The sequence below is a fragment of the Rhynchophorus ferrugineus genome, unplaced genomic scaffold (genome assembly GCF_030347505.1).
Source record: "Rhynchophorus ferrugineus isolate W39M unplaced genomic scaffold, kcgeb_rfMv2 rfM11, whole genome shotgun sequence".
Classification (NCBI taxonomy): domain Eukaryota; kingdom Metazoa; phylum Arthropoda; class Insecta; order Coleoptera; family Curculionidae; genus Rhynchophorus; species Rhynchophorus ferrugineus.
This window is the reverse complement of record NW_027472590.1, coordinates 15,431,656-15,454,363: the sequence shown is the minus strand read 5'-3', so window position 1 is coordinate 15,454,363 and position 22,708 is coordinate 15,431,656. Positions and strand designations below refer to the sequence as shown.

The following is a 22,708-nucleotide window of genomic DNA, read 5'->3' as shown; positions in this document are numbered from 1 at the left end:
ATACAGCATATTTAGTTCATTTAAAAGATTTATTTAAATGTGTTTCAAAGAATACATGATTTAAATTATTTTTCATATTCACCGAATATAGAGTTGAACAACTGTTCAGTGTTTTGCTTAATTTTGATTACATAGTTAGTGCCCTTTTGCTAATGACTGCATCTAGATATATCTACTTATAATTAATATAATTTTAATTGAAGTATTTTAAGTAATACATCTGTTCTTACAGAATATGTAGATGTTTGATAATAATAACATAAAATATGAATTGCTTTCGTAAAATGAAGATTTCATCAAGCAATTTATTGATCAGCTGAAACTGTAATAATAAATGCCTTAATATCCTTCTTGTTATTTTTGCAGAATCTAATCATTAAAATGCATAAAAGTTTATATTCGGTCATATTTTAAGCAAAATAAAAGTTTTATTTTGTCCACTACCCCTCACACATTATACATATTATATTAAGTACTTTTCATAACAGTTATATTTAAATACGTTTCAAAGAATACAAAATTAAAATTATGTTTCGTGTTCACCGAATATCTAGTTAGATAATTGCTCACGATTTTGCCCATATTTGATTACATAAATTGTTTTATCAATGTACATCTACTAATTATTGTGGCTAGATATGTCCATTGATAATTAATGTAATTTTAATTGATATATCTTAAGTACGTTCATTCTAAAAAAATATGTAGATGTTTGATAATAATAACATAAAATATAAATTGCTTTCGTAAAATGAAGATTTCATCAATCTATTTATTGAACACTTGAAACTGTAATAATAAATGCCTTAATATCCTTCCTGTTATTTTTTGCAGAATCTAATCATTAAAATGCATAAAAGTTTATATTCGGTCATATTTTTATCAAAATAAAAGTTTTACTTTGTCCACTATCCCTCACACTTTATACATATTATATTAAGTACTTCTCATAACAGTTTTATTTAAATGCGTTTCAAAAAATACAAAATTAAAATTATTTTTCATGTTCACCGAATGTCTAGTTGGACAATTGCTCACGAGTTTGCCCATATTTGATTACAGAAATTGTTCTATCAATGTACATCTACTAATTATTGTGGCTAGATATGTCCAGTGATAATTAATGTAATTTTAATTGATATATCTTAAGTACGTTCATTCTAAAAAAATATGTAGATATTTGATAATAATAACATAAAATATAAATTGCTTTCGTAAAATGAAGATTTCATCAATCTATTTATTGAACACTTGAAACTGTAATAATAAATGCCTTAATATCCTTCCTGTTATTTTTTGCAGAATGTAATCATTAAAACGCATAAAAGTATATATTCGTTCATATTTTAATCAAAATGAAAGTTTTATTTTGTCCACTATCCCTCACACTTTATACATATTATATTAAGTACTTCTCATAACAGTTTTATTTAAATGCGTTTCAAAGAATACAAAATTAAAATTATTTTTCATGTTCACCGAATGTCTAGTTGGACAATTGCTCACGATTTTGCCCACATTTGATTACATAAATTGTTTAATCAATGTACATCTACTAATTATTGTGGCTAGATATGTCCAGTGATAATTAATGTAACTTTAATTGATGTATCTTAAGTACGTTCATTCTTACAAAATATGTAGATGTATGATAATAAAAACATAAAATATAAATTGCTTTCGTAAAATGAAGATTTCATCAAGCAATTTATTGATCAGCTGAAACTGTAATAATAAATGCCTTAATATCCTTCTTGTTATTTTTGCAGAATCTAATCATTAAAATGCATAAAAGTTTATATTCGGTCATATTTTAAGCAAAATAAAAGTTTTATTTTGTCCACTACCCCTCACACATTATACATATTATATTAAGTACTTTTCATAACAGTTATATTTAAATACGTTTCAAAGAATACAAAATTAAAATTATTTTTCGTGTTCACCGAATATCTAGTTGGACAATTGCTCACGATTTTGCCCACATTTGATTACATAAATTGTTTTATCAATGTACATCTACTAATTATTGTGGCTAGATATGTCCAGTGATAATTAATGTAACTTTAATTGATGTATCTTAAGTACGTTCATTCTTACAAAATATGTAGATGTATGATAATAAAAACATAAAATATAAATTGCTTTCGTAAAATGAAGATTTCATCAATCTATTTATTGAACACTTGAAACTGTAATAATAAATGCCTTAATATCCTTCCTGTTATTTTTTGCAGAATCTAATCATTAAAATGCATAAAAGTTTATATTCGGTCATATTTTAAGCAAAATAAAAGTTTTATTTTGTCCACTACCCCTCACACATTATACATATTATATTAAGTACTTTTCATAACAGTTATATTTAAATACGTTTCAAAGAATACAAAATTAAAATTATTTTTCGTGTTCACCGAATATCTAGTTGGACAATTGCTCACGATTTTGCCCACATTGGATTACATAAATTGTTTTATCAATGTACATCTACTAATTGTTGTGGCTAGATATGTCCAGTGATAATTAATGTAATTTTAATTGATGTATCTTAAGTACGTGCATTCTTACGAAATATGTAGATGTTTGATAATACTAACATAAAATATAAATTGCTTTCGTAAAATGAAGATTTCATCAAGCTATTTATTGATAGGTTGAAACTGTAATAATAAATGCCGTAATATCCTTCTTGTTTTTGCAGAGTCTAACCACTAACATGTCATGAGAAATATTAAATAACACGCATGAACGTTTGTATTCGCCCATATACAGCGTATGATAGAAATCAAATTGGAATGGTAGGGTTAGGTCAGAAAAAAAAATGTAACAATTCTCAAGGTGATTCAGGTTTTTCAAGTGCAGGGAACGACTTTACATACGTGATACGGTCATCGGGAACTTATTGCCTTTCTCCCGACAAGGAAACAACGTTAACCGTCTAACAGTATTATTACGTTTTTTATAGTCGTATTGGCAGGAACGAAGATCATGTACTCGAGATGCCTTTAATTGCGGCTGTTAGAGAAAGTGATAATAAGTTTGCTAGTTGCTTCCTGTAGTTATTGGAAAGCCTGTGAAAACTGAGAGTTGTACGATTAACAACAAGCACTTAAAAAATTAATCATTTATTGTGTGTTTTATTGTTATACGATGGTGGTTCGATTAATTCGTCTTTCATATTTACCACATACTGAAGAAGGTATGCCTTTCTTGTTTAACGTGGTGGAAAAAGTGAAGGGCGTGTTTATCACATAGTATATTTGATTCATTACTTGTTTTACAAACATACCCGAAGGGATTGAGATTCACTCTGAGTATATTTTGATGATGTGTAGTTGCAATCTCACAACAGAACTAAGGCCAAAAATAACATCAATAGTGCACTTTATAAACTCGTTTTAATACGAGACAATATTTTACCTCTCATTTGAATCTAGTTAAAATGAAAAAAGTTCAGAAAATGCTGTGTGATACGTTCGAACATATATCCGAATCGGCCTGCAAAGGTCGACCTGTTGCCAAACTTCTGCAGAATTATTTAAAATATTAATTATAATAACAAGTTATAAACTGCAAAACGTTGTTTTAACGCTTTGCTTGGTTTGATAAATTTAAAATCTCTGCTCATTATTACCGTTATTGCAAATTCCGAAGCCAGACCGAACGAACAGACTGCGTATCTAATCCATTACTTCATCGAGATCAAATACATGAAATGTATAAAAAAGGTGAGTAGTTTTTTCAGTATAAATATAATTTAACACAATTATTTAGAAAAGCATACATGGAAAGCCTACGGACATGCCGCTCTTTGAGGGATCTAGGACTTCTTTTCGTGTACGGTTGTGTAATGTAGGAGTTAAAACATGTAAAGATAATCCACGAATAAATCTAATGGAACTTCCAAACATTATTTTTAAAACAATACAATATTTAAACGCTTATAATAAGGTCAAGGAATTATGTATTATTTCAATTTGTTTATTTAAATGAGACATGGATATTTCAGAATGGGACCAATATACCCAACAGTTATTCATAGCAACATGATAAAGAAGGTAGTGTTAAGACAAAAAAAGATGATGAAAAACGGTTAAAGTTGGAATAACAAACGATTAGGTTTTAGTACTCATAATATTTATTAAATATTCATTGTTATTGTCATTCGTGCTGGAAATAGGAATGGTTAATAACACCTTCGGTTTGGATGAATCCGATCTGACACATCGAATAAGAAATTCACAAATAATGGAATTTTGTACAAACGTGAGATAGATTGGAAATTAAAAGCTTAATTATTTACTTGTATGAAACTTTCTGAAGATGTGATTATGTTGTTTATGTTATGATGAGAGTGGTAATAACTAAAGGCGAGTATATCATTAATATACGATAACGGTAGGAAATCTTATTTATTTATTGGAAAAATGTATGTGCACAGATCTGTGAGCAATTGTTCAGAATATCCATGACCATTTGCTTAAAATGTGCGAGGAGAGAAAGAATACTAACTGTTTTGCAGATATTGCAAATGCATTAGGGAGCACACAGTGATTAAATCTAGTTTAGCAAGAAATATCTATATAGGTAGGTAGCAAACTAAAGAGTAATAGTGATATCAAAATGACTTTACAAGGAAACACTGTACCGAACGAAATAAAAACTAAGCGTGAAAGGTAAATATGAGAAAAGAAAGAAAAGAGTTAAATGTAAATATAATAAAACACAACACTAGCTTTCAAATTATTATAACTCAATAATAATATTTATCAGATGAATTATTTATTTAGAATATCCAAAGAAATAGCCAAAGTGAAACAAAACTCAGAGTTTATGCGGCAACATTGCGACGTTTTTGACATCATCAATTCAGATGACGTGAGTTCGCTGTTTTATTGAACGGACTATAAAACCGTAAAACAATTACGACCTAAAGGTGGCAAAATCTGTTGAATCCTTAATACATCATTAAAGATTCACACGGAACAAATAAAATAAACTATTCCCATTACAAAACAAATCACCTTCTTTATTACTTCAACTCGACATCAACAATATTAGATTTCTTGAATTGTACAATTAGATTAATTATAACATCTATGTGGGAAAATAAGAAACAACGAACAGAGACGAATATTTCGTCCAATAAAGCTTACACAATACGACGCGTTAATTAAAATAAAATTACATTTAATGAATCTATTTGTAACAATTCCACTATTGAAAAAAGAAAACGTTCATTTTGTTGCATAGTTTCCCATTGAAAGGGTTGGCTTTGTAATTCGCAAAATGTTGTAATTTATTCGCTAGCAGCAAGCATACGGTAAACACAATAAAAAATTATAAAACAGGTCGAAAAGAGACTGCATACTAATTGCGAAATTAGTATGGATGTTCAAAGGAACATCAAAGATAAGCTGGACCTTGTAAAAAGTATAATTTAAATACTCAACTAATTGAATATAATTAAAATAAGGGTCTAGAATGCTTTGATCTATGCAATTATAATTCCGAGCTAACAAAACGGTCGTTTTTTATTTGGAAAGTGGACAAAAACTAAGACAAATGATAAATAGTATAGTCTAAATGACAAAGCATTACAGAACATGATAAAAGTTAAATTTTCTTTAGATCTTCTACAGTAATGTTCTATTGCAAATAATAAGTCATTAGTGATTACGTGTTGTTGTTGACACCTTGTATAAGTTCTTCCAGATTGCCTACTGTGCCAAATAGTAGTAATAGCAATACGAGTATGGTAAAAAATATATCTGAAATTGAGTACATTTTCAATTGAAAGCACTATTTTACATTTTCTTTGCTTACTCATTAGTTCTTTCATACTTTACGCCTTTAGCAATGGTTTAAATTAGTGTTGGGAACAATCGAGTGAAATCGACTATCGACAGATTAACTACTTTTTACTATAGACTGTTTCACTATTTTTGGTTCTACTAGTTTCATTCGACTGATTTTTAACGTTTTGGTTCTGTTGTCCTAGCCGCGACCTTGACAAAAATGTACACAAATTATGCTTAGATAGATTTATATATAACTAGCGACCTGCCCCGGCTTCGCACGGGTGCAATGCTGATACTAAATTAAATACACTACAGAAAAAATATGAACGTTGTATATAAAAAAATAGCGGCCCGCTCCGACTTTGCACGGGCATAAAATATATATGCCTATGTCACTCAATGAAAACATGATTAAAATCGATCCAGTATTTTTGGTTCATTCATTACTGCCCTTGGCCTGCACGCATTAAATTTGGAGTAAAACAATTCCTCTTCCCCTATACTTACTATGAAGATTTCCTGCTATCTTTGGAATATCTAAATTCATACAATTTCTATTACATTACACATTTTTAAATGCAAATTTTAAATTTGTAATATCTCCGAAAATATTTGTTTAATTTACATGCTGTAAGGAACCATATTGATCTATATTAATTGCACACTATATTTAAGGTACTTAATTCGATAAGGATTAATGCCGTATTGCTTAAAATAGCTTCGTAAACAAGCCATTTTCTCACGTAAAAAGTAAACAATAAAAATGGTTAATGTGGGTTATCCCTAAAAGATAAACATATACCATCGCGGATTTTTTTGTAAACCTTTTTATGGTGTACAATACTGTAGTACATTAATTTGATCTAACTCGTAGGGTTAGGCAGCGTTTTTGCTAATTGCTAAATAAGCCTAAAAAATAGGTTAATTTACGACATCACGTTAGAAACCTCTAAAATTATCAATGTTGCCTTAGTATATTATGCATGTATTATACATATGAACCTTCCTCTTGAATCACTATATCTATTGAAAAAAACCGCATCAAAATCCGTTGCGTGGTTTTAAAGATTTAAGCGCACATAGGGATATAGGGACAGAAAAGGCGACTTTATTTTATACTATGTAGTGATATGTATAGTTTTATGATATTTTTGGTAGTTTGCTTGTAACTAACAATATATTGTATATTAATATAGCAGCATTTTGGAGCGATATATTTCAAGATTGTTAATGTAATAAGGTAAAAAGATTAAAATTGTGAATGATAAATAGTAAAATACTTTTGACTGTTTTTATGGCAATAATAGGTAATATTTCGATTATTCTCTCGATTTTTGTTAAAAATATTTCCGTTCAATAATAAATAAAGCATTTACTTTATTTAAAAAGCTCTAGTAGTTATTATGCGATCATTTTTAATTATATTATGAATTAGTTTTTTTCTATGATTAGATATATGTTTAATTTTTATTTAGTATTTATGGTTATTGTACATCTTTAGTTTTTACATTTTGTCTATTCTGAGTCTGAAGTTCTATTGTATTGTCTATATTTATTATAATATATTATTTAAAAATAGCAATTAACATATTAAAATACGATAAAACATTTGTGGGATATTATTCCATTCTATAGAAAAATTCCATTCCTTTTTACAAATCCACAGAACCTTCCAATATAAAAGTAATTCTATTTCGTTTAAAGTGAAATTATTAATTGTATGCTAATATTACTCAGTAATTTTTTTCCTTTTCGTGGTGAGTACGTATCATTGGAAAATATAACCACATATAGAATTAACTGCCCCGAGCAATTGTTTCCGTCCTTTCTCACAATTTATACAGGAAAAAGTTCGTACATCTTCCTCTGAAATGACGAATGGATAAAAACAGTCGAAACGAAATAGTAATTACTGTAATAGCAATTAATATTTCCAGTAGCTAGTTTTTTGACTATTGACTGTTTCGATTGTTTTGCGACTATCGACTGTTTCGACTGTTCAGTCGATAGTTCCCAACGCTAGTTTAAATGTTCTGGAAATTCTTATCGAAAGAATGTGATAGATTCCGCGAACTTAGTAATGACCCCAGTATACACAAATTCATATAATATTAGCATACTTATAAATAGTAGATAAAGTTTAATTAACAACAAATAATTATAGAAGCCACTTGGAAATAATTGTTTTAGTAAAAACACAATTTTCTGAACTTGAATTTTATACTGAATTAAATAGTAATTATATTTTCATTATAATATTCCGGTTTATTTTTCAGACTATATAATATTATTTTAATATTTATCAGGATAAAATAAAAGCAATTAAGTGGAATTTAACTCAAACAATTATATGGTTTCAACTGTCACTATGATATAATAAAATTCAAAATTCAATATATTGAACGTATTAGTATTTAGATACATTTGCATAATTAAAAATAATTTAATTTAGAATAAAATCTGGGATTTCACTAGGTTATATTGGAAAATTTAATTTTGTTCGAAACATTAGTCTGTTTACTGTATGATAATATTTTTTTATCTACTGTTAGAATATAAAATTTATTGAAATCTTATGTACTCTAATTACTTCTTACTCTTTAGTTATTTATTATTACACTAAAAATTATTTCAGATAAACTCACATATGTATTTCTAAATTGACTAGAGTCTCTTGTCTCTAGTCTACATTTTCTTCATTGCAGTATGACTGACTTTCAAGTTTTTTCAAACAAAGAATATGGCTTATATTAAATCAAAGAAATCGTTGGGAAATAATTTAGTCACCCGATAAGTGCTATATAATCTTCCAATATTTCATTATTAGATATAATAGTAAAGATTTTGAAAACTTCCTATCGCAAAAACCAAAGAAAATAAAACTCAAAGAAAATTTTTTTTATAAAGTCTGCAGATCAGCTTGGTTTAATAAATAGTGGTTCACAGAATCAGAGATGATATTAAAACGACTTATGGTCATAAAAGTTCTGCTCAATTATATTCTTAGACATGGCCCAAATATCCATTATACAAAACAAAAGCAACACATTATACCGAACTTTTAATATGAATGTTTTATGAGCTAAATCATAGGAAGTTTACTATATCATAAAATATACTAGAGCAGGTATAATAAACTAAGCAATTGGACCCAATCCTGTACTTAGTGTAGACATGTGATATACCACAAATATAAAAATTTGACATTTGCTAATGGTACCCCGAAGCTTAGTGTTACATTGTAGTATTATTTAATTATAATGTGGGAACGAGAATATTAAAATTATAAACCAAATTAAAGGGGAAGAGCTGGTATTTCACTTCCAGAGTCCAGTTATGGTGATAATAGTACAATAAATAATACATATTTTACAGAGAAATGTCCCAAGAGACATCGAAGGTATACCCAGATGGTATAAGAATCAAATCTTATAATGAAACCTTCATGTACACTTTGTCTCAGTTGGATAACACTCAAGGACAGAGACTCAAAAGAATAAAACCATGTGATCTGGTAATCAAGTGAAATATCATTAATAGAAAAACCAACAGTGTTAATTTGCATAACAACATTTCTACTGTAGAGCCTAAGTATGGGTCGATGGGTTCTCTAGATATGCACTTAGTTTTTAAATTATTTTAAAAATAACAATTTTGTAAATAAACATACGTGTACCAAATCGAAAATACCAAATAGGTAGAGAATCGCTCGAGTAGACTATTGAGAGGCCAAGTTTGCGGAAAGAAAACTCTTACGGCTGGCTTAAAACCGAAGAATTTAAACCAACTCAAACGTTAATTAGAAATAGAATAACTTGAACGAGAATTCCCATCCAAATAATAATACAATGAGAACTGGATATATAATAAAAACTGTTTAACCTTAAATAATGATTTAAATATACAAGATTTATTTATATTTATATAGATATTATTTATATACATATATATAGAGTTAAATTACAAGTAAGCCACTATTCAATAGTCCGGTTGGACTAACTTTAGATTTATATACTTTATTATTATTTTTACTTACATATTCCTTGGCTTCCTATGTAGATATATTCCAAGAACCTTAATATTTTTAGTATTTTATTTAATAATTTAAGTTATTTATAATATATCGCTTCAAAATTACTTAAGACCATTATTTTGTTCAAGTTTATATTTTATATTTTTAAAAGAAGACACTAAAAGAACACACGTTATCTCATTTGGATACTAAAGATATATATATATATATATATATATATATATATATATATATATATATATATATATATACTCAATTAAGACATGAACATTATTCATAATTAATTAAAATACAACTTTTAAATCACAACGTTATTTACGAGTTTACAAATATACTAAAAAGAAGTATTAATGAGAGTAGAACAGAACAATTAAAATTGCATTAATCATATCTAAAGTAGGACGAATTTAATAAGCAAAGAAAATAGTGTAAATATCTATAAATACTGGTCTGTTTGGCCATTAATTTATTATTTATTTCGTTTAAGGTTGAGATGTTAAATTTTGAAAAATATTTTCATAATATTATATTATATTGGCAAATATTATTGACATAAATTTTTATTGCAACCATTTCTATATGAGTATCAGTATTTTAGCTTATGTATAAATATACATTTTCATATTTTGTAATAATTATAGATAAATGACTAGCTATAATAATTATTAATGCCCTATATACATGACAGAAAGCGGTTTTGTGTTAATATAGTTAATATAGGACTATTTAACTATTAAATTGCATGGTTTGATGTAAATGTGAATAATATTATATTTATACACATATTATGTTTTTGCCTGATATATGTATAGTTATAAAATAATAAACAGTATTATTCGAATTAATTTACGTTATAACATATTTCATCGGATATATTTAAATAATAGTAATATTTAATAATAACCCTTTTATTTTCAAAAATAGTTTGGCAAGCTCTGGTGAATTCAAAAAATATTTTTAATTTAATTAATATTAATTATTTATATTATGGTAGAACTGTTCTTTATACTAATATAGTACCTTGAATATGAAGTTACATGTTGGTCTGTAAATATGCATATTAATATTATTTATGTTTAAATATACATATTAGGTTGTTTTTTGACATATTTATTGTTATAGTAGAATAAACAATATTTTAAGATAATTTTCATATTCTGTTAACATCTATACTACTTTTGGTGCAAGATAGTGAGAATATCAGAATATATGTCACCATAGAAAATATTTTTTTAGAGTAAAGGAGCTATTTAAAAATATTTTATAATAACTATATATGAATAATTAGGTCTCTCAATAATAAATATTTGGTAGAGTCATATTTAACAATTAAGTTACGTGTTGCATCTGTGAATCCAAATAATATTATTTAAATATATATATTACGTTTTGGCTTGATATATGTATTATTATAATAGAATAAACAATATTTTACGAAATAACTTACTGTATAACTGTATAACTTACTTACAATAGACTGCACCAGATATATTTAAATGAATTTTAATAACCCATTACATTTAATCAATACTTTGGCAATCTGCAGTAAATTTAATTTTTTAAATTATTTATCAAATAAATAGTCTCTCAAGTCTCACACTAGTACTAATTTAGTCAAGACAATGAGAAACAATTACTTAGATAAAAAATTAAACCATTGGATAATAGTTATACCTTTATTAGAAATATATATTTTTGTAAAGATAATTTTTTTTATATTTGTTGACCTATTGTGGTTCTGCTTGATGATTATTGTTATAGCAAAATAAAGAATATATATAAGTTAATATTAGCAATAGGTATAATATTATTTAATGAAAATTTTGGCAAGCTCTAATTTGAAATACAATTTAAAATATAATTAAAGTTAATAACAACATGAAACAATTTTCTATTATTTTTAATCCAAACCATATCGTTCCTTGCGAAATTATACGAGTTTATGTCACGCAAAATCGGCACATTTTGCACTTGATCTTGTTTTATATTCCAGTTAATTAAGGCACTTTAACGAGGATGAGAAATTCGACAGGATCAGATTGAATTGAATGAACTGTAAGCGAAAAATCACCTAATAAATGAAGGGGTAAAGTGTCCACGATTAACTGATACTGCAGCGTGTGTAGTAATGATTATTATCCTACATGTTGCTCTGTAAATATGCAAAATATTATTTATATTTAGGTACACATATTAGGTTTTTACTTGACGTATTTCTATAATAGAATAAATAGTACTTTACGAAATAATTTACTGTATGTTAGACTTCATCGCATATATTTATATTAATATTGTAATTAATCCCAATTATATTTAATCATTAGTTTGGCCAGCCATATTGAATTTGAAAATATTTTTATTTAGTTATTATAACCACCAAATAGTTTGTTATCATTTATAGTATTTTTATTGCAAAATAAACCACACAGAATATATGCAAACTATTTTATATAAAAATTTATATATATATGATATATATATATATTTATATAAAAAACATAATATATAAAAAGTATATTCAAAGCAAAAGAAATTTTAAAAATGATTTTATGATAACTATATATGAGTAATTCGGTCTCTCAATAATAGATATTTGGTAGAGTCATATTTAACAATTAAGTTACGTTTTGGTCTATGAATGTGAATATTATTATCTAAATTTATAGATATATTATATTTTTGCTTGACATATGTTTTGTTATAATAGAATAAACAATATTTTACTAAATAATTTACTGTATAATAGACTCCATCAAATATATTTAGATAAATGTTAATTATATATATATAACATATTATATTTAATCAATATTTTGGCAAGCTGTAGCAAATTTATGTTTTTTATTATTGTATAAAATAAATAGTCTCTCAAGAATAATATTATTTTAGTCAAGACAAAGAGAGACAATTATTTTGATTAAAAAAATATTTTATAATAGTTATCAATATATGAGCAGCTTTATTAATAAAATATATTTAATGATTAGTGATATATAAGTATGGTAAGTTGCATGTCAATTTATAAATGTGAATTAAATTTTTATATCCATTTTCCTATTGTGGATTTTATAAATGTGTGCACTGTTATAGTAGAATGGAGGAAATATTTAAATTGATATTAATAATAGCTGTATTTAATAAATAATTTGGCAAGCTGTAAATTGGAATAAAATTAAAAATATACTTTTATCTAATAACTACATGAACACTTAAATTTTCTGTTCTTTTTTGTTCATGAGAATTTTAATCCTCGCGGTTAACAAAACAATACTGTTCGTTTCGAAACTAAACGAGTTTATTTCACGCAGAATCGGCAAAATTGCACCTGATCTTGTTTTGTATTTCACTTAATTAAGGCATATTAATGAGGCGAGAAATTCGACATGATCAGAGCGAATTAATTAAATTGTAAGCTAAGAATCAGGCAAAATATCAAGGGGTAAACGGTCCACGGTTGACTGATACTGCAGCGTGTGTAGTACTGAATATTATGCTACATGTTGCTCTGTAAATATGCAAAATATTATCTATATTTACGTATATATATTATATTTTTACTTGACATATGTATTGTTATAATAGAATAAATAGTACTTTAAGAAATAATTTACTGTATGATAGATTCTATCTTATATATTTATATTAATATAGTTATTAATCCTAATTATATTTAATAATTAGTTTGGCAAGCCATATTGAATTTGAAAATATTTTTTGCTTAGTTATTATAACCACGAAATACTTTCTTAACATTTATAGTATTTTTATTGAAAGATAAACCATACAGAATATGTGTAATCACCGAATATAAAATGTATATTCAGAGCAAAAGAACTTTTAAAAATTATTTTATGATAACTATGTATGAATGATTCGGTCTCTCAATAATAAATATTTGGTAGAATTCTTGGGTAGAGTCATATTTAACAATTAAGTTATGTTTAGGTCTTTGAATGTGAATGTTATTATCTGAATTTATAGATATATTATATTTTTGCTTGACATATGTTTTGTTATAATAGAATAAACAATATTTCACTAAATAATTTACTGTATAATAGACTCCATCAAATATATTTAAATGAATGTTGATTACAATATATTACATTTAATCAATACTATGACAAGCTGTTGTAAATTAATTTTTTTATTATTGTATAAAATAAATAGTCTCTCAGGAATAATACTATTTTAGTCAAGACAAAGAGAGACAATTATTTTGATTCAAAAAATATTTTATAAAAGTAATCAATATATGAGCAGCTTTATTAATAAAATATATTTACTGATTAGTGATCTATACGTGTAGCAAGTTGCATGTCAGTTTATAAATGTGAATCAAATTTTTATATCCATTTTCCTATTGTGGATTTTATAAATGTGTGCATTGTTATAGTAGAATAGAGGAAGTATTTAAATTGATATTTATAATAGCTGTATTTAATAAATATTTTGGCAAGCTGTAAATTGAAATAAAATTAAAAATATACTTTTATTTAATAACCATATGAATACTTAAATTTCCTGTTCTTTTTTGTTCATGAGAATTTTAAGTCAATAATAGAAGACGATTATTTCATTTTCTCCTCGCGGTTAACAAAACAATACTGTTCGTTGCGAAACTATACGAGTGTATTTCACGCAGAATTGGCACATTTTTCACTTGATCTTGTTTCGTATTTCACTTAATTAAGGCACATTAACGAGGACGAGAAATTCGACAGGATCAGATCGAATTAATTAAACTGTAAGCGAAAAATCACACAAAAAATCAAGCGGTAAACGGTCCACGATTGACCGGTACTGCAACGTGCCAGCGGTACCGCCAGAACAATACACAGCTATGCCTACTGAATATTCCTCTGACCTAGAGAGAAAACAGTTCTTGGGTTGGAGTTCGAGCCGCGCCAGTCTTCGCCAAGTCTTTCTTTCAGTTCAGTCGCTGTACAGCCATCAATACGCCTAGTTCTTGTTCATTGGTGTGTGTTCGGGTTCCCCTCATACCGCTTCACGTCTTCCGGTGAGTACCTTGCCCTTTTTCACTTTTCCCCACTTTTTCGTGTCCGCTGCCGCCGTGCGAATGGCTTTTGTTTCGTACCGCGGGTGTTGGGGGGGTGTCGTTCTGATCGTCATTGATGTTGCGGGTGCGTGCCGATCATTAAGCAGATGCCCTTTACACCCCCCTGCTTGTCCCCGCCGTTAGATTTATCACGTTCTTTGTTTGTCGCGTTTAATGTGGCCGATCTTCGGACAGGATGGTAGAAAGTGTACTGCCGATGATGTTCCGATGCCATGAAAGCGGAAGATCTCTCTGTCGGCATCAGAGATGTTTCGCGAGAGAGTATCCGATTACTTTTACTGTCGTTTAACGGACGGTTGTGTTTCAGTGATCTAAATTTCATTTGAACTTGATTATATTATTTATAAATATATTTACATTTTTTAAAACTTTATATTTTGATTAAGTTTAAATAGAACTTACAGTACTTACAGTATTATAACTAATTTATGGAAAATAAAACGCAAATATAATGTAAATTTATTCCAAAAAAATGCTAATAAATCTAGTATTATTATAAACCAATTTTGTGTGTTGTTGGTTTCCATAATATCCAAATAATATTGCTAATTATATATTAATTAGAAAAATTATAACAATATACTCCAATAATTTTATTTAATAACATTTAATATAACAAAAAACATTTCATCAGATTTTAAAAATTCCTTTTAGAAATGTTTTTGTATATGGATTAACTGTAGTAGTACAATGAAGAACAATTGGGCTCTTAGCGATAACTATAATCAATTTCTTACGTTGTTCGATAATTTATTGGTTTCAGATTGAACTTTAGCTCACTTAAGGAGTGCTCTTACAGAATCATTTTTAGTTATCGTTATACTGTGATATTCAAAGCGTTGCTTTTGATTCCACATATTAATAACTTTCAACTAAGCTACAAAGTTTCCCGTTAAACCTGAAGATACAATTTTTGAATCAAAATACATATTTTAGAGATTTCAACCTTATGTGTGTACTAACACCTAGAAAGTCTTATATCCTTATACGATTGTAACTAAATAAATATAATTAATTATTTTTTATAAAACGGTAAATTAACAAAATAAATATTAATTTATTAGTGATTTCAAGGAATGTCAAGTAATAGAAACATTTGTAAGTTTTAATTTGTCCATTTTTTTTGTGTTGCTTCCACATCTATTGATCTTATTAACGTTGATAAAACCAATTAAATGAACCTCAATATTTTGTCCTGCACCATATACTATATGACATTTATTATATTAAACAATTTATCTTGGTTATATTATTTATAACATTCAAATTGATAGCGAAGAAATGTCGATTAAACTGCTACAATATTAATTGAAATTAAATTATGTAACCTCTTCAGAAATAAGTGATATTTGGAAGGGGTAATATCTGGTTAATACTGTGGGTAGCTGAATTTTTTTATGTGAAAAATCACTTTGTCGCCTCTACAACAGTATCACTAATTACCAGCAGCTACTCCGCTTTCAATTAAAAATTAAAAATAAAGCTCAGGGTTGAATGTTCAATAAAACTGTGAATAGTACGATAGAAATAATACGTACAAATTAAGGTCTAGGATACGAGGGCCGAAATAGATTATATTATAAATCTCTAATTGAGAGATCTAGTGTAAATTATAATAGAACTAAAATCACAATAGCCGTTTAATATTTTCTTTGCTTAATCCCATATTGATTATAATATTCAATAAATTAAGAGCGGCCGGCTTGATACTTGGAACATGTATAGTTTTAGTTGGTGCCTTAATTTTCTCTAGAAAATAATATAAAATTTGGCAGAGGAGAATCCATCGCGCTCATTGTCATTATCCAGGCAGGGTAAGACCGGATATCTTCTGGGATTATTTCGCTACTTCGTTATTTTGTTCGTTAATGACCACTCTGTAGTCCTAATGTTGGAAATTATAGTTCACAAAGTACGTTAAACAGCTCAGATAAACTTCAATTAACGACTCGAAAATGCAGTATATTAAAAAACGTCGCATGATATAATAAAAGGTGGCAAACTGTTAATATATTGACCAATACCGCTACTAATGGGATAGGTATAATATAAATTGTGTGTACCTTATTACGAGAGCATCTATGACAAAATTATTGTTGATAAGTGATATAAACAAATGTTAATACTAACTAATAAGAGATATTTTAAAACCAATCTATTCCTAATCAGTGAATAAACAGATATCTTCATAAGATGTATTAAAAATTATACTTTTTTGACCAAATATACTTTCTATTATTAATTTTAGGTACTTTTTGTTTCGTCGATTTGGTATTTTATTATAGAAATGCTTTGGTGAAAGCAAATTTAGATCGTAAAGGGTGTCCAATTATGTTTAAAACGATATTTGCAATAAGAATAAATAACTTACGAGAGTAAGTGAGCTTAACCTAAACCTTTATGAAAGTATTTTTATTATATAAGTACTCTCTTTTACTTCGGGTTTAAATAAGAGACAACCTTGCTTGTATTAAAAGTGATTTTTTTGTGAAACCGTATTAGCCGCATATTTACTGTGTTAAATTATGCTATTTTCCTTCTTTTATGTTAATAAATAATAATTTCATTTACTTCATATTACCTTCAGAAATACGCGCATTCATTATCTGCAAAAACAGTTAATTAACGTATCGTAACTATTTCCCATTAAATATTCAGTTCCGCGTTAAAAGTTTCGATCAATAGAATTTCCATTATGAAATTATTAACTACAAAATAATGTAGGATCTCTTTAGAAATTAAAAAAATTTCAAACCAATTTAAAATATTTTTTGTTAAAATGTATAAAACGAAATGATAAAATTGATACTAAATTATTGATTTTATGTCAATTCAAGAAAATTATTACTATATAAGTGTATTATTAAGGAATTGCTGAGCCATGAGGAGTAAGGTATATGAGGATATGAGTTTGAGCCCTGGGAATTCTACTGCTTGTTCATACAAAAGTGGACAACGCTTGCACCTTTCAAACTTTTTACCGAATGGAAATTACCATAACCAGGCTCTGTAAAATACATCTTATAAAAAAAAAGGAATATGGAGATCGTTAATAAGTAAATATTACTCTATATTGTATTTTACTACATTTATTATAAGTAATTGATATAAAAATATAAAAGAGACCCTGAAAATTAATGAATTAAATGTTTTTATTCTTACAATTCTACCTAGGGATTATCTGTGTGCATAACATGAGCTTCTTTATGTACATAAACAATGTTTTTGTCTGTAACCTTACTATCCCAAAACTAAACTAGGAATTCTCTGGACTTAATCAGTTATAGTTATAGGATAATCACATACAGAAATCCTCATCGATATCCAAGGATTCATATCAAAGCAGGAGGAAATGTTCTTTCACTAAATTTTTACTGGCGATAAACATTAATATAGTAGGAAATTGAAATCATTATTAACTGTAGTTAGAAACGAAAATCAAATTTATGAATTGTTGAAAATATCTGAAAGTAATAGAGCTATTAGCTGTAGAGAAAAACAGCAAAATGGCACTGTTCATTGGATACAAAAACTTAATCTAATGACTAAAATTATCCAAAGGAGTAAGTTTGAAGTAAGTAATATAATCCACTATATAATTTCTTCTGCTGAATGAGACGATTTTATTAGCTTGAACGGCGACTTGTTATACGTAAATTTATACGATGATGTCTAGCATGATATCTAAAGTATGTCTGAGTTATTGATATTCTCTACATCATCATTGTCGAGGAGCTGTTCTGCTGTGAGGGTGTTAGATAAGTTTGGAATTAGATGAAATGAGTCAGCTTCTAGTATGTTCTATTTTAATTTTTCCACGTATTTATAAAATTATTAGTAGAGCTATTTATTCTAAAAATCTAGAGAGTATAGCTTATTTAAAGGGCTTTATCCTTCCTTGAATGTTGCGACCATTTCTTTCTTCTCTGACCACACGCACAATTAAGTTAAAAGATTGTAATGATGTCCAAATTCAAAGTCCGGAAGATATATTCCTCTTTGTTTTTCATTATGCTGTGCATAGAGACAGAGTATTAAAATTGTTAGGTAGACGAATAGATCCAGTATGATTACATTATTTAAATAAAAAATAAAAAAATTAAAAAAAAAGTATTTTCGCTACACTCATTTTGTTAATTTTCATAACATTTTTTTAACACTTACTTGCATCTTTCAACTTCATTACCTTTCAAAATAGAACAAGTATTAATTATTGGTACACGGAAACCACTAATTGCCAGTAAGTGGATAATTTGTGACGATATAAATAATTCTACTCGTAATAATTCCAAGAAGCAACCGGACAAAAACCAGATTAAAATCAATATTTTTAATTATCATATTTCTGATATTGTGTTCAAACGACTTTGTGGGGTAGATAAAATTCGATTTATTTCAGCTCAAAACAAGAACAAAACTGTTGAAATCCGAGCAAGAAAAGCGCCGATGATAATTAAATATAAATTTGTTGTTGATACTGTAAATTTATGGAAATTTAATAATTCTGGGAACGTAAATTAAAAATACCGTAAATAAATGAAATATTTGTTCTTAGATTGATAAAAGTTTTGAATTGCAGATATTTGGGAATTTGAAATAGAATATGAAAATATTCTAAAATGTAGGGGGAATTGGCACCATTTAAGATAAAATTTCAATAGTTTTTTTATAATAATAATAACTTAACGAGGTACTTGGTTTTTATTATAATATATACTGGGTTTATACTATCAATATGGATATTAAAAAACTATCAAATGAGAAACATTATACGAATGGTGAAAAAACAGCATTCACTTCTATTGCCCACAAGTATGAGGTAATAAGAAAGAGAGTAACCAGAATAAGTATACAGTAATGCATCAACGTGGCCACTTGATTTGTTCATCTTATGAGATGGTATGTTCCATCCATGGTGGTTTTACTCTACCCCTTTTGTGATTTATTTTTTTTTCACGAGGCGTTTTTATTTCTTTCTACTAACAGTTTTACTTGTAGGTAGTAAATATTTGCGACTGTTGTTTATGTATGTTCATGTGTTTGTGTTGCTTGTGTCTTCAACCTTTCAAGATGTTGATTATTCTAAGGATATAACTAATAGTTAGGACTTTCGAATAGAAAAAGCATTATTCATTAAGTGACTGAGTATCATATAGACAATATTGTTGTGTACTTTGTTTAAAAAAATGCTTTTAAAGTAGAATGGCTGTCTTTTTCAATAGTTTAAAATATGACAAGTAATGAAAATTTCACTCACCCTAGTAATCAAGCTGAGTAAGTTCGGATATCCTCTGGGATGATCATTAACTTGGTCACTGACCAGTCTTTGGGCTTAATATTGAGGACTATCGATCGAGGCCCATGTTATGCAATATGCCCAGTCGATAAACCCTTGTTGGTAAAAATAAAACTTAAAAATTAGCTGGAAATGACAATTCACCTTGCTAATTGAGTAGTTCTAATGTTTCTGTATGGTACACAGGAGAGCTCGTATTTTGATACATTAATTATTAAATTAACTAGAATTTATAGTTTGTTTGTTACTACCTGAGGCAAAATATATATAAAAATTAGAAAAATACAAGGCAATATAAATCAAAAATTATTAAAATATTTTCCCATGTTTTTGGTTTAGTTAATTAGGTGCTAAAAGATAATGCACAAACATAACATAAAATATAACATAACAAACACATAACATATCATAAAATATCTATTTCATTTTTGTTAATTTTATTTTCTGAAAGCCATTGTAATAAAAATAAAGTTGATGAATAGGAACAGCGCGATCTTTTTAAAAAATCTAGCACTGGCAGCTTACAAATTTTCTTTCATTTTTCCTTTTAACGGGATCAAGCCACAGACCAGGCGAGTAAACAGTACCTATAATTACTAGTTCATTCCGATAATAAAGTTTAAAAAAACTAATTACGTAACCACTCTGAAAAAAATGTGTTGCTTAACTATTAACCACGGTTATTCTTTATGATCAAAATATAAATATTATTTAAAATGCCATAAATTTCGGTTTTTATTACTAAAAAAAACATTATCCAAATAAATTTGCGAATAATTTTACAACGATTTCGTGGTATTTGCTAACCGTATTCATTGGACGACCAATTCATTAATTAGTCTAGGTTAAAGCGTGTTGAAAGAAAAAGAACGACCAAGAATTCGCTCAACAATGTCCAGCGAGGTGAAGTGGATTAATATGTTTCGGTTTCCCCAAATTGTTTAACAACAAATTAACACTGTTGCAATTAATATGACAAATCGCCGTCATTTTTTTCCAAGGTAATACGATGAATATTTAGCATCAGTCTAGTGTTTTTTTCCTCAATAAAAACTAGTCATCTCCTATTAGTCTAAGGGGTTCTCCATTTGTTTCGCTTTTTTCTGTTTCCGATTTTTTTTTCTTTAGCAGGACAATGGTTCTATATTTAGATTATGTGTTCATCCGAATAAGGCGACAGAAAAAATGAATGAAATCATCTTCCCGATATTATAGTTAGGATTTCGACATTATTTTACATAATTACTGGTGTGAAGTAAGCCTTCGGACTTTATTTGATTGTCATAAGAAGTGTTGTTTTTCCTATTCACACATTTTGTTTTTGTTGCGTCAGTTTGAGATTTCCTGCGCTTTTGTGGTTAATGATTCAAATATCCTAAGTTAATTACACGCTATTTAAATGTAAGCCAATTAGGGATTATTAACAACTTCAATTGGAATGTAATTGATATAAATGCAATCAATCATGTTGTTTTTTTGCATTTTAGATACTTCTATTCCTCAAGAAAATGGCATTTTGTTAAATTTATGATTTATATATTAGATTTGTATGTAATAAAATGTATTAGAATGTTGTAAACTAGTATTGCCATTTGGTTACTGACATCACTAGAGATACATGCTTACACATTTATGATACATGCGATATGCTAATATATCTTTATAGTTTCTACTCTATTCTTTCTGCAATTATTTTTTGGAAACACGGTATAAATGATCTTAGTTCAACCTAAATTGCCTGCCTCAACTTTCATTGTACCCTCAAATAAATTTTCGTTGAAATCGTTTAGAATTGGTTCTTATTTTACTAAACATAGATGCTGCAAGTAAAAGTATAATGTATATTATTAAGGTAACCTCAGGTAATAGTAACATATCTTCCATATTACGTGAGCATAGCATCATTCGAAAAAGTTTTTTTCGTACAACAACTCATTTTCCGAAGTCTGAATGTAATTTTACTCGGTCACGTACTATAGTCTTGACGTCTTTGTCCTATTATGATGACATTTTGAGAGCAGTGGTGAGCTATACGAATAATTCAATATTTGACCTGAAGTATTCCATATAAACCTTTTTAAAGGTTCTTAATTTGATATGTAATAAGTTATTCAAAGGACGATTGTGTACATGTAAAGCCTATTAATTCGAGTGAATTTTTACACAAATATGATGGTTATGACAAATATATTTCCCCAGTTCAGTTTCCAAAAACGAATCTTCACATTAAGCCTGCCCATCGGGGTGATTGTTTCTTATATTATTTTAGACAGTGAACAGGCTCCAATCCATTTTATTTAAATTTATACACTCAGTAATTCAACAACCGTATCATAATGATTTCAGTTTGGCCTCGATAACCAATCCTCATTAAAGGTCTACCGTTTGTCGATGATTTGTCTGCTTTAATGATTATTGTAAATTGCAGCAAAGGGCTTATGTCCGAAATACGCATTTTAGGGGTTCCTCAATTGATGGAGCAAAACTGTACCGAAAAT

General features: G+C 27.7%; 2 protein-coding genes across 25 annotated transcripts in view; one reads left to right on the top strand and one right to left on the bottom strand.

The window, feature by feature from the left end:
• The window catches only part of LOC143204879 (uncharacterized), a 383,076-nt gene that overhangs the window by 338,258 nt on the left and 22,110 nt on the right, over positions 1-22,708 (bottom strand). The gene's annotated exons all lie outside the window — the stretch shown is intronic.
• LOC143204875 (uncharacterized) overlaps positions 14,684-22,708 on the top strand; it is a 347,752-nt gene continuing 339,727 nt past the window's right edge. For 18 of the 22 annotated variants that reach the window (XM_076417771.1, XM_076417782.1, XM_076417770.1 and 15 more), the window contains exon 1: positions 14,684-14,854. The gene's annotated coding sequence lies outside the window, so the exon portion shown is untranslated. Of the gene's footprint in view, positions 14,859-22,708 lie in introns of all 22 variants that reach the window. The other 4 variants (XM_076417785.1, XM_076417784.1, XM_076417773.1 and 1 more) reach the window with 4 other exon arrangements.